We start from the raw sequence: 11,727 nt of genomic DNA on the forward strand, positions 1-11,727 counted from the left end.
AAATGGAATTTAAATATACTGTCATTTGTAATGCATTTTTGAAACTCCTCTGAAGGCTCGAGTTGAAGTGAAATCTGGAGCCATCTGGTCCAGCTGCTCATTTGCAGATGTCCAAAACCTGAAGGCTGACGAGGCTCGACCTCTTCAAGAACACAGAACTGCTGACAGATGAAGCACCAAGTCTTCCTGCAACCCCTGCCTTTTCTTTTTCTCTCTGGGTTTCAGGCCAGTTCTTTTCAGTGACTTCATTTTTCTGTCCTATGCTTCCCTTTTGATTCTATTTCCCTCATATTTTCTTTCATGAAAGCTCAAAATTGTGTGTGTGTGTGTGTGTGTGTTCAAGGTTACAGCATATTCGCTTTGGCATCAAACAGTCCTTGATTCAAATCCAAGCTCAACATATAATTAGCCTCTTATTTCTTTACCTGGAAAATGGAGATACTTGTCAGGCAGAATTGTGTAAGTATTGAATGAAACCACATATGAAATGCTCTCACCCTGGTTTCTGTCCCATAAGTAATCCATAAATTATAAATATTTTAAAAATAAATAGTAACTTCCTTTGTAACTAGTTCTCAGACTGATTCCCCTTCAGCCACCATGTGAGAGGTAGATTCTGGTACAGTAAATCCCCCAGATGTTAGCCCATCTGGCATTGGCGTGTAACTTTTTTTTTTCTTTTTTTCAAGTATAAGTCTACATTCTTTAAAACCAATCCAGTGGAACATTACACTTACTTCCAGCCCCTTCCCAAGGCTAGATTTATGAAGGTTTACTTTTTTTATTATTATCATGAACTTTCACCTTTCTAAAAAGCCAATGGACTCTGCCCAGTCACTGTGTGTGTTGGCAACTGTCTGGTTAGGCTTTCCAGACAACAAAAGCCAAGGAGTTAGAAGTGCAAGGGACTTAGGAGAACTAAATGCTCCAGGAGTTCACTCCTGAGCGATGGAGCAGAAATGGGAACTGATGTTCTGATGGTCAAATCGTGGCTGCAAAATGAGGAGACCACACCAGACTCACTGCCATCGAGTCAATTCTGACTCTAGGGCAGGATAGAGCTGCTCCTGTGGAGCCTTCACTCTTTATGGGAGTGGAAAGCCCTGCCTTTCTCCTGACAAGTGCCTGGTAGTTTCGAACTGCTGACCTTGAGGCTAGCAGCCCAACATGTAACCGCTCTGCCACTAAGACCCCTGCTTCAAAGAGAGGCCTCTTGAATATGGCCCGGGGAAGATAATCCAGTAAGCAAGGCCAATGCAGACTTGCTTATGCTTGTTTACTCATCTGTAGCCAACAAGTGAGCTTGCACTTCCCTGGCTTACTGGTTACTGCATCCCTGTCAATCCTAATGAGGAAAAAGCTATCATTACGTGGGAAGGTGCTGTAGGGGTGGGAGCGGGACCGAGACCGATGCCAGGCACAGCTTCAAACAACACTGATGTGGGGAAGGAAACAAAAAGTGAAGTGATTCCCACATTAAAGTATGCACGAGTGGGCCCATGCGCACCTTACTGGACGATCCCACCCTGCTCCCACTGCCCCTCAGGCATACCTCCATGACTTCCCAGCCCCCCAGTGCTAAGTGGCAGGGTCCTGTGCAGTCGTCGCCGGGCTTACCTCCCCCAGTGTGTTCAGCGTGGACAGCCCTTGCACAGTGCCCCACCGACAGTGCTGGTCGCTCGGGAAGAGGAGTTCCTTCCCGCCACCTTCGGGCTTGGAAGTGTCCTTACGTAGTAATCTGTGTGCATCCCTGAGGTTGCCGGGTGCAGTACTCTGCTGTGCTTCACCGAGTCCCTGCCTGCTGATGCAGTGCCCGGTCCACAGTCTTCCCGAGACCCTCAGCCCCAGGGCTTGGGTCCTAGACGGGGACACCTGCTTGCGAGGAGCGGTGTCGTCTTCCTACCGGGTTTCCCTGTCGTCAGTCATGTCTACGAGACTGAAGCGGGGTCTGCCTCCTCACCCTTGAGGCGCTGTGTGCCACTAGACCAGCGGTTCTCACCCTGTGGGTCGCGACCCCTTTGTAGGGGGGTGAAACGACCTTTCACAGGAGTCGCCCGATATGTAACAGCACCCTTACAATTATGAAGTAGCAATGAAAACAAGTTTATGGTTGGGGGTCACCACAACATGAACTGTGTTAAAGGGTCGCGACATTGGGAAGGTGGAGAACTAGACAGAGTCCCGGGCTACGATCTCGCAGGTGGTCTCTGAACCCTTTTGTTCCGAGTCAGCATAAACTCCAAAGGTCAAGGCCTTCAAATGTTCGGACCAAAAAGGCCCCAAATTCAATGTCATCAAATGGATACCAACCGCTAGCGGCCCTGTCAGCCAGGGAGAGGCGCCCTGTGGGTATCAGACCGACTCCACTGAAGCAGGCCGTGGAGCGGCTGCGGGGCGCAGAGCCTGGCACTCCACCACTGCGCCACCAGGGCTCCTGAGTGCCCTGGGAAGGCCCAGTGAAGAAAACTAACCAGACAATTGATGCGGGAGTGGAGCTCGTGTTCATCGGTTTGATCCGGTGTCCTCTCGAGCTTCCCTCAAAGGTCTGCGGCGTCCTGGGGAAGAAAACCAAGTGCTGCTTTCCTTGGGGAGGAAAGGAAGTTTCTGTATCCCTGAAGATGAGCTGCCTCAATCGAAAGTGTCCCCGGAGGCAGGAGCCCGTTTTTAGAAGGCCTGAGCAGACTGCTGCTTTCCTGCTCCTGGGGTATTCTTGGTCCCTTGCAGCCCTGTGAGGCGCGTGGCTTCCTCCTGTTTCCCTGGCCTCGTGCAGACCCCTTCACGGAGCGCTTGAGGGCATTCTGGGCAGTTGGACATTGGAACTGAAGTGACAGCCCAGTGTTTGCAGCAGGACCTGGTGTGGCCACACCTGCAGCAGGCCCGCGAGGTGTAGCCAGCCTTTCCCTGGCAGTTCCTCTCCAGCTTCTGAGTGCATCATTGACCACCCTAGCTGCCCAGAGAAGCTGGGGGATGCTGCCTTCAGGGACACGAGTCCAGAGCTGGGCTTTTAACCAAGAGGTGGCTTTGGATCCACCCAGAGGCACCCTGGAAGATTGTCCTGGCGAGCTCATCTCTTTTTAAGAGTTCCCTCCTATTGGAGGAAACAGTCCCACCCAGAAAGTGTGGGTTCCCCGGGTATAGGAAGTCCTGCCTTTTGGGGACCACCTCACACTCAGGAGGTGAGGTCACTGGGTCAGCCAGAGGCACTGCAAGCTTAGGGGACCTTGTGTCCCTGTGTCCTCCCATCCAAGGCCAGGCAGCCACACCCACTTCCCTCCCCACCCCCAGGAGCAGGGCAGTGGTTCAGGTGCTCAGGGCACTGTTACTGATCAACCCCGAAGGGCAAGCAAGGTGCTTGATCTCACCAGGGACTAGCAGAGATTAATTAGCTTGATTCCCAAGCATGATTCTTAATTAGGTGTAGGAAGAAAGCAAGGAAAAGACAAAGGAACCATTCTCCCCCCAAACCACAGGCCTTCTGTCCAGGGGTGGAAGAGGAGCAGCGGGAACTAGGAGGCAGAAAGCAGGTGAACAGGCCCCAGCACCTGAGTGCTTCCTGCTGAGCCTGGAGCCCTGGGCGGCAGGCTCATTAGCACGGAGGATGCTGAGGGAAGAAGGTGCCCAGGCCAGCCTGCAAGGAGCACATATGAAAATGGGCTTTTAATTTGTTTGCTTTACTCCCTGCCTAATGATGCACAAGGCAGGCATAATTAAGCAGCAGGCTTGGAAATGCCTGCACCAGCACCAGGGACTGAGGATGCCCACAGAGGGCAATTCAGCTGGGGGTAAAGCGTAAAAGGGCTGAGGGTGAAGAACCAGTTCTTGCAGCTGGGAAGCATCCATCTTGTGTGACTGGCATTTCCTGGAACTTGACAGCCTGGAAGGACAGATGGCCCAAAGACCAAAGTGGATGCCAGAAAGAGACTGAAATTTGCTCCTGAGCAACTTAAGCGCATGGAAGGAATGATGACGTGAAAGAGCTGAACGGTTTCGAAAGGCCGCTGGAGACGGCACAGCAAAACATCTCCATGAAAGGTGTCAAGACCTGGGGTGCGGCAGCGGAAGGGAGACCATGCTCAGCGTACCTCAAGCGGAAAGAGCGGAGCTCCAATATGAAAAGATTCCATGGGTACGTTCTCTAGCGCTGCAGTCAGCCTCAACGGAAGATGGAAGGAATGTGTCGAGTCACTGTCCGAAAACGGAATTGGACGATCTTCACCATTTTCAGGGTACTATATGATCAAGAGCCAAAGGTGCCTGTGGAAGAAGCCCAAACTGCCTGAAGGCCTTAGCAAAAGACCACGTTCCAGAGTTGTTCAACACACTGATGCAGCACTGGAAGCCCTCACTGGTCTACAAGAAATTTGAAAAACAGCTGCCTGACAACCGACTGGAAGAGGCCCATTTTTGTGCCGCACAGAATGCAAAACCTACCAGTGTCGTGAGTACAGCGTGCAAGTAAGCTTGTGCTGATGGGCATTTGAAATGGTGGCGGCAGTACTTTGACAGGAGCTGCCAGGAATTCAGGCCGGTTTCACAGGAGCACATGGAGCAAGACATAGCTGATAGCAGGTGGACCTTGACTGAAAGCCAAAATACTAGAAATACACGTACTTGTGTTTCATTGACGACACCGGGGCATTCAGCTGTGTGAATCATAGCAAACGACGGCCAACACTGCAACGAATGGGAATTCTAGAGCACGTCATCCTGCGCATGCAGAGCCTGTACACAGAGCACGAAGCAGTCGTGTGAACAGGACAAGGGCTACCGTGTGATTTACAATGATGAAAGGTGTGGTTGGAGTTACACCCTTTTACCATACTGAAGACTCAATTTGCACGCTGGGCAAATCATCCAAGAAGCTGGCTTAGATGAAGAGGAACGTGAGCTCATGATTGGACATGGACCCGTGCTTCCTGAAAGCAAGGGTGACTGGGCAGACTCACTAAGGAATATCAAAGACTACAGACTTCAGCTTGGATTACAACTCAATAGAGAGAAATCCAAAACGCACCCAACTGAACAAATGCACAACATCATGATAAAGGGAGCAAGACCGAAATTGTGTAGGATTTCATTTTACTTGGTTCCATAACACCCATGGGAGCGGCAGTCAAGATATCAAGGTCATTGCATGGGAAAATGTGCTGCACCTGATTTCCTTGACACGATAAAGTGTCAAAAGAGCAAAGACCACACTGAGGGCTAAGGTGCGCCTGACCCGAGCCAGGGTATTTTCAGAAGACCAGACCAGAGCGGATGCGTTTGAATTAAGGAGTTGGCGGAGAATATCGAAGGTGCCATGGACTGCCAGCAGAATAGACCGATTGGGCTTGGAGGAAGTACAGCCAGAAAGCCACTTCCAGGTGAGGCACTCTCACGTGCTTTGGACATGTCATCAAGAGAGACCAGTCCCTGGGAAAGCACATCATGCTTGCTGGAGGGGCAGCAAAAGACATGCTCAATGGTTTCTGCAATGGGTCAAGTAGATCAGCACTGGCGAGCAGGGCGCAGGACCGGGCAGCGCTCCCCCTGCCACTTGTCCAGGGGGCTGTGTGTCCGACACTTGTCCAGGGGGCTGTGTGTCCGAGACCACCCAATAGCCCGAACAGCAACAACTGCCGCCTTCCCTAGGTGAGGGGGACTCGGAAAAGAGAGAAGGCCAAGCCCCTGCCCTACCAATTACCCCTCCCCACAGCAAATTGAGTTACCTTTCCACCCTTCAAGTCCCTGCTCCATGCCTGACCCTTCTTTGGATTCTGCTTCTAACTTGACAATGACTGCCTTATGGACTTCACCTCCCGACAGCCCTATGCACGACACAGTCTGACTGCGTTCCAGGGCTGAGGTTTTGGAACCAGGTCATCAGACGGTTGTTCTCGAATGCCTCTTGGTGGGTGGGACCCCCACAACCTTTGCCCTACTGATTCCAGGGACTCTACTTCAAAGCCAACTGCCAAAGCACGCTGAGAGACGCTGAATAACGAGATGTCATAAGAAAGTGTTGTGTTAAAAAAAAAAGAAAGTGTTGTGTGTACGTTTAGAAGTGCTAAGTATGGTGGTTTTTCTATAGCTCGGGTCTCCGACAGAGGCAGACAGATGTGTTTCTACCCCAGCACAGGACGTGGAGCAGTGGGGAGGGAGGGAGTAAGAGGAAGGTGATCGGCACTCTGGGTTAATCAGTGTTGACCCTGAGGGTTCAGTGTGCTCTTAAAGAAATGTTTGCTTGGGACAGAATCCATATATCATCCAATTCAACAGTTCAGCCATAGCAAGGAGGAGTGGTACAGTCAGTACCAGTCTCAGTATCCTCCTTACTGTGGCAAATGGTTTTTTAATTTCCATCAAAGAACCAAAAAAGAAAGCGAAATCAAGGGGTGGGGTAGAGGGAGGGAGGGAGGAAGAAGGGACCTGGCCAGAAGGGGATGGGGAAAGAGGGAGGGAGGAAAAAGATCCGTAAGCCTCCTTCCTAAACTCCCCCACCACACATACATATACACACACACACTGCAAAGACAGCAGGACAGAGTGACAATGGGGGCACCCGGTACAGGTGGGGAAGGTGGTCCAGGCCGACAGCTGCAGGCGGAGCCCTGAGGACAAGGGTGGGTATTAGAAGAGAGTTACTGCTGTCGAGAAGAAAACCTCACGGAGTCAAGGCGGACTCAAAGACCCCCTAGGACTGAGCAGAACTGCCCTTGGGTTTCTGAGACTCCACATCTGTGGGAGGAGCTGGCCTCATCTTTCTCCTGTGGGGCAGTTGGTTGGTTCAAACCACTGACCTCGAGGTTGGCAGCTCACTGCCCACTGCACTACCCCAACAGAGATCCGGCAAAGGAGGAAGGTGGACCGTCACATGCAGGTTGGAACGCTCCAGAACTGTGGTGCTCTTGTCCCAGCTACTGAGCAAGAGGCAGGAGGCGGGCTGTTTGTGGTCTGCGGATGGGACGTGTCTTCCTTCATCAGTGGGTGATGGATGACCTTATCTGGGTGCCGGGCCTGTCACCACAAGGGGCAGAGCTTCCCACCCAAGCCTGCCTCTCGAGGGACAGTCATCTGAGTCCCTGCCCCCCCCCCCAATGTTTCCCTGAAGGTTTCTCCAGGGTCCCCCACGACAGGGAACATGGAGAAGGCACTACAGGCCCACCCTGGGCACTTTGGCCCTCTCTCCCCGCAGGAGGGGCTTCCTAGGCAGAGCAGGGCCGGCTGGGGAGAAAAGTGGGAGCAGCATGCCCAGATCTGCCCAGGGAAGAGATTCTGCCAACCAGTTTAGGGAAAAGTGGATTTCGCAACAACCTGGATGATGTTATGTGCTTGGGGAGCCTGGGAAGACCGATGTTTAATATTTGGGAAAGAGGCTGTCTAAACACAGTAATTAGGAGGCTGCTTTGTAGTGATAGGAAAGAGATGAATCAGCTTAGCTGACATCAAAGGATGGAAGATACAATGGGGAAGGAACCGCCAGTGGGCAGGGGTGGGGCTGGAGTGGAGGACCCTGGAAGCTGGGATGGGAGGGGAGTCCCTACAGTTGGGGGTGGGGGTGGGTGAGGAGTGCGCTGAAGCCCCCAATAAAGCATGCGCTCCTGAAGCACGCATCCTGAAAGCTCTCTCTGGGAGGATGAAGCTGGAACCTCCTCACAGGTCTTCCAAGAGCAGGGCCACCTCTGCTGGTTCCCAGGAGGCCAGAAGTCCTTCCAGACTGCCTTCTTGAAGGGACCACAAAGAGGACTTGGAGGGCTGGTTGGGTGGCCAAACTGGGATCTGGGATTCCAGAAGTCAGAGGGGAGATTTTTCTGCTTCTGCCTCCACACACTGAGTGACCCTGGGCAGGTCAGTCAGTCCTCTGAACATGAGCAATGTCCCTTGTAAAGGGAGATGCCCAAACCAGTTGCCCTGGGATCCACCCGGCTCTTGGGGATTTGAGCTTCTGGCAGGACTGTGCTGGTGGGGCGCTCAGTGACTGGCTCACGGGGTCCCTCAGGGCCCCTCTGCTTAGCTCGGTTTCACAAGAGGCTGCACAGCAGGGGAGCCGATGTCAGAGAACCACCAGTCACTCCACAGAAGAGGGAGTTGGCTGGTTTTCTACTTCCCTAAAGAGGTACAGTCTCTGAAACCCACAGGGACAGTCCGACTACCCCGGAGGGTCACTGAGTCAGACTTGGAGGAAATCAAGAACCTGGACTTGATCATTTCTATGTCACAAAGGCAGGTTGTGTCGGTTCAGTGGGGTTTGGGCCAGGGAGAGGGTGGAGAAAAGGAATCTGTTAAACCAGTTACCCCCCCCCCCCACCAGGACGCAGCTGGGGTGTTTCAGACAGAGGGCCAATTACACCCTCCTAGGCGGGTGTCCCAGAGCCTGAACCGCCACCGTGCAGCCCACAAGTCCAGTGTGGACTCAGGGGGCCTCTGGAGGGTCCTCCTCCCTGACTCACTGATTCTGTAGCTCAGGCTTACATTCTGAAGTGTACCTGGTTAAACGGCATGATACTTGGGATTTCTTAAGGAGATTCTAGCCAAAAAAATATATATACAAAGTAGATAAAATAAAACTGCAAGAATATTGATAATAATTTAAACTGGATGGTAGGTACATGAAGGTTTTTATTCTTCTTTATTACTAAAGGTATGGAGACCTACTTCAGAAGTTTTCATAGTAAGGAGTTAAAATAAGAAAAGAAAATACATTTTAACCCTTTGAAGCCCCAAGTCCCTGCCTGGTGGAGCTGAACCTGGACTAATGGGACTGCCCTGCCTCTCCTTCTGTCCCCAAATCCTTGGGAGCTGTGGAGGGTGTGATGCTCTGATGGTGGCACTGCTGGGTGGCACTGGACGGCGAACTTCAAGGCTATAGGTTCAGACCCAGCAGCCGCTCTGCAGGAAGGAGAGTTAGTCTTGGAAACTGACTCAGTGGCAATGGGTTGGACTGGGTTTAGTTGGGTGATGCTGAGCAGACCCATGGGCACGGATCCATGCCAACTCGTGGCAGCCCTGCGAGAGAGAGTAGGACGGTCCCTAGGCTTCCCCAGAAAGCGATGGCTCATCGCGCTCCCTGGAGGGGCTGGTGGGTTCCCACCACCATCGTTGGGGGCTTAACTGCCTAGCAGCTCACCAGGACTCCACAGCGAAGGGTCAGGGGAGAGAGCGAAAGGGGGAGCGCACACATTAGCAGCTTCCAGGAACCCTGCTGGTGGTGGTCTTGACCTGGATGGTGGTAACCTGGGTATTTGCTTTGTCCAAATGGGCTGAGCTCAACAACTGTCGTTCACGTACTTTTCCTTGTGTGTGTGATAGTCCACGATATGAACAGAGTCTCAGTGTAAGACCCTTAACAATTATAAATAAAGATAGCGATGTTGCCTATATAGAGAACATCCAGAGACCTAGTTCCCAAGAGCAGCCAATAAAAGTATTGCATGGGCATGGGGCTGCCTTGGGGGGGGGGGGGGAGGGTGCAGTGCTGATTCCACCCCCAGCTAGCAACCAACCAAAGTAGCAGCCTTGAGCTACAGGAGATGCAGAGGTGACCCCAGCTCTGAAGCTCATGTAGTTCATGAAAAGCCAGCATGGCAAGCACTCCTCGGGAAGTGGAGACAGGACCTGGGAACCAGGAGGGAGCTCAGACAGGAGAGAGACAGAGAGAGAGTCCAAGAGGGAGCTCAGGAGAGCCATGGTGTGTGTGTGTGTGTGTGTGTGTGTGTGTGTGTACAGGAGAGGCATGGTATGTGTGCGTGTGTGTGTGCAGGAGAGCCATGGTGTGTGTGTGTGTGTGTACAGGAGAGCCATGGGGTGTGTGTGTGTGTGTGTGTACAGGAGAGGCATGGTGTGTGTGTGTGTGTGCAGGAGAGCCATGGTGTGTGTGTGTGAAGGAGAGCCATGGTGTGTGTGCGTGTGTGTGTGCAGGAGAGCCATGGTGTGTGTGTGTGTGTGTGTGTACAGGAGAGCCATGGGGTGTGTGTGTGTGTGTGTGTGTGTGTGTGTACAGGAGAGCCATGGTGTGTGTGTGTGAAGGAGAGCCATGGTGTGTGTGTGTGTGTGTGTGTGTGTGTGCAGGAGAACCATGGGGTGTGTGTGTGTGCAGGAGAGCCAGGGTGTGTGTGTGTGTATGAAGGAGAGCCGTGGTGTGTGTGTGTGTGTGTGTGTGTACAGGAGAGCCATGGGGTGTGTGTGTGTGTGCAGGAGAGCTATGGTGTGTGTGTGTACAGGAGAGCCATGGGGTGTGTGTATGCAGGAGAGCCATTGTGTGTGTGTGTGTGTACAGGAGAGCCATGGCGTGTGTGTGTATGTGTGGAGAGCCATTGTGTGTGTGTGTACAGGAGAGCCATGGTGTGTGTGTGTGTGTGTGTGTGTGTGTGTGTACAGGAGAGCCATGGTGTGTGTGTGTGTGTGTGTGTGTGTGTGTGTGTGTGTGAAGGAGAGAGAGCCATGGTGTGTGTGTGTGTGTGAAGGAGAGCCATGGGGTGTGTGTGTGTGCAGGAGAGCCATTGTGTGTGTGTGTACAGGAGAGCCATGGTGTGTGTGTGTGTGTGTGTGTGTGTGTGTGTGTGTGTGAAGGAGAGAGAGCCATGGTGTGTGTGTGTGTGAAGGAGAGCCATGGGGTGTGTGTGTGTGCAGGAGAGCCATTGTGTGTGTGTGTACAGGAGAGCCATGGGGTGTGTGTGTGTGTGTGTGTGTGTGTGTGTGTGTGTCCCACCATGGCCATGAAGCCATTCAAACGCATTGTAGCAACAACCAGGACATTTCGAGCGCTCCTTACAATGGAGCCTCAGGATGGAGAGGCTCCTTCCACGAGGCTGGGATCCTTAAACCAGCCCAGGGAGCGCACCACAAAACCCTGCTGGCACAGTGTGCCAGGCTGCCAGCTGCAAGGTCAGCCGGCCAAACCGCCAGCGGCTCTGCGGCGAGGAAGATGAGGCCGTGGCCTCCTGTAGAGGGTTAACCCGCAGGGGGCACTCAGACTTGGATCCATCCGTGGCAGTGTTTCCATGCCCATCTCTGCTTGCCTACAAGGCCCGGCCCGGCCCCACCTCTCCTGGCGGATGCGCCCCTTCTTTCCAGGCTGCCCCACGGAGTGTAGGGTTCCGCCCGTTCTCCTGGAGTTGCTCTGCTTTCTCTCTGACCTCCCACCTCGGAGCAGTCTACCCGCCACTGAATTCTTCTTCCCGGGTCAGAGGAAATTAGGAACCTAAACTGGGGGAAAATGCCGGCTTATACCTTGTTCCTGCTCAAAAACAGTTGCTTTAGAAAACTAGGGAGGTCGAGTTTCGGGTGACTAAGACTTGGGGGCATAACATTTTCTTGCTCATTGCAAAAAGATCTAGTGTTTTAGATGAACTAAATATCAGATTATTTCACTAAACAGATGAGGTATTCAAGGTTTAAAATCATTCTCGGGTTGGTAGAAAACAAGATGGGCAATCACTGAGCTTGAGGTCCCTAGCTTCGCCCAGAGAAGAGTCCAGGGCACTCAGCAATGGCCACGAGGTGACTGTCTTCCTGGGGAAAGAGAGTGGACTGTCACCAGGGTGTCTGGAGAAGGCACATTCCGCCTTGAGGGTGAGCTAAGGAAGATGTATTCTCCTAGTGACAGACCCTACCTAGCTTCCCACAGCCAGGGGGCTCAGAGCAGCCGACAGAGGACAGCACTGGGAGCGGGTGGATGGGGGTGGGCTTAATTTACGCTTCACCACAAGGCCCCCCTCTCCTCTCCAGCTGAAAGGCCAAATCCTG

Source organism: Tenrec ecaudatus, chromosome 14, assembly GCF_050624435.1.
Source record: "Tenrec ecaudatus isolate mTenEca1 chromosome 14, mTenEca1.hap1, whole genome shotgun sequence".
NCBI lineage: Eukaryota > Metazoa > Chordata > Mammalia > Afrosoricida > Tenrecidae > Tenrec > Tenrec ecaudatus.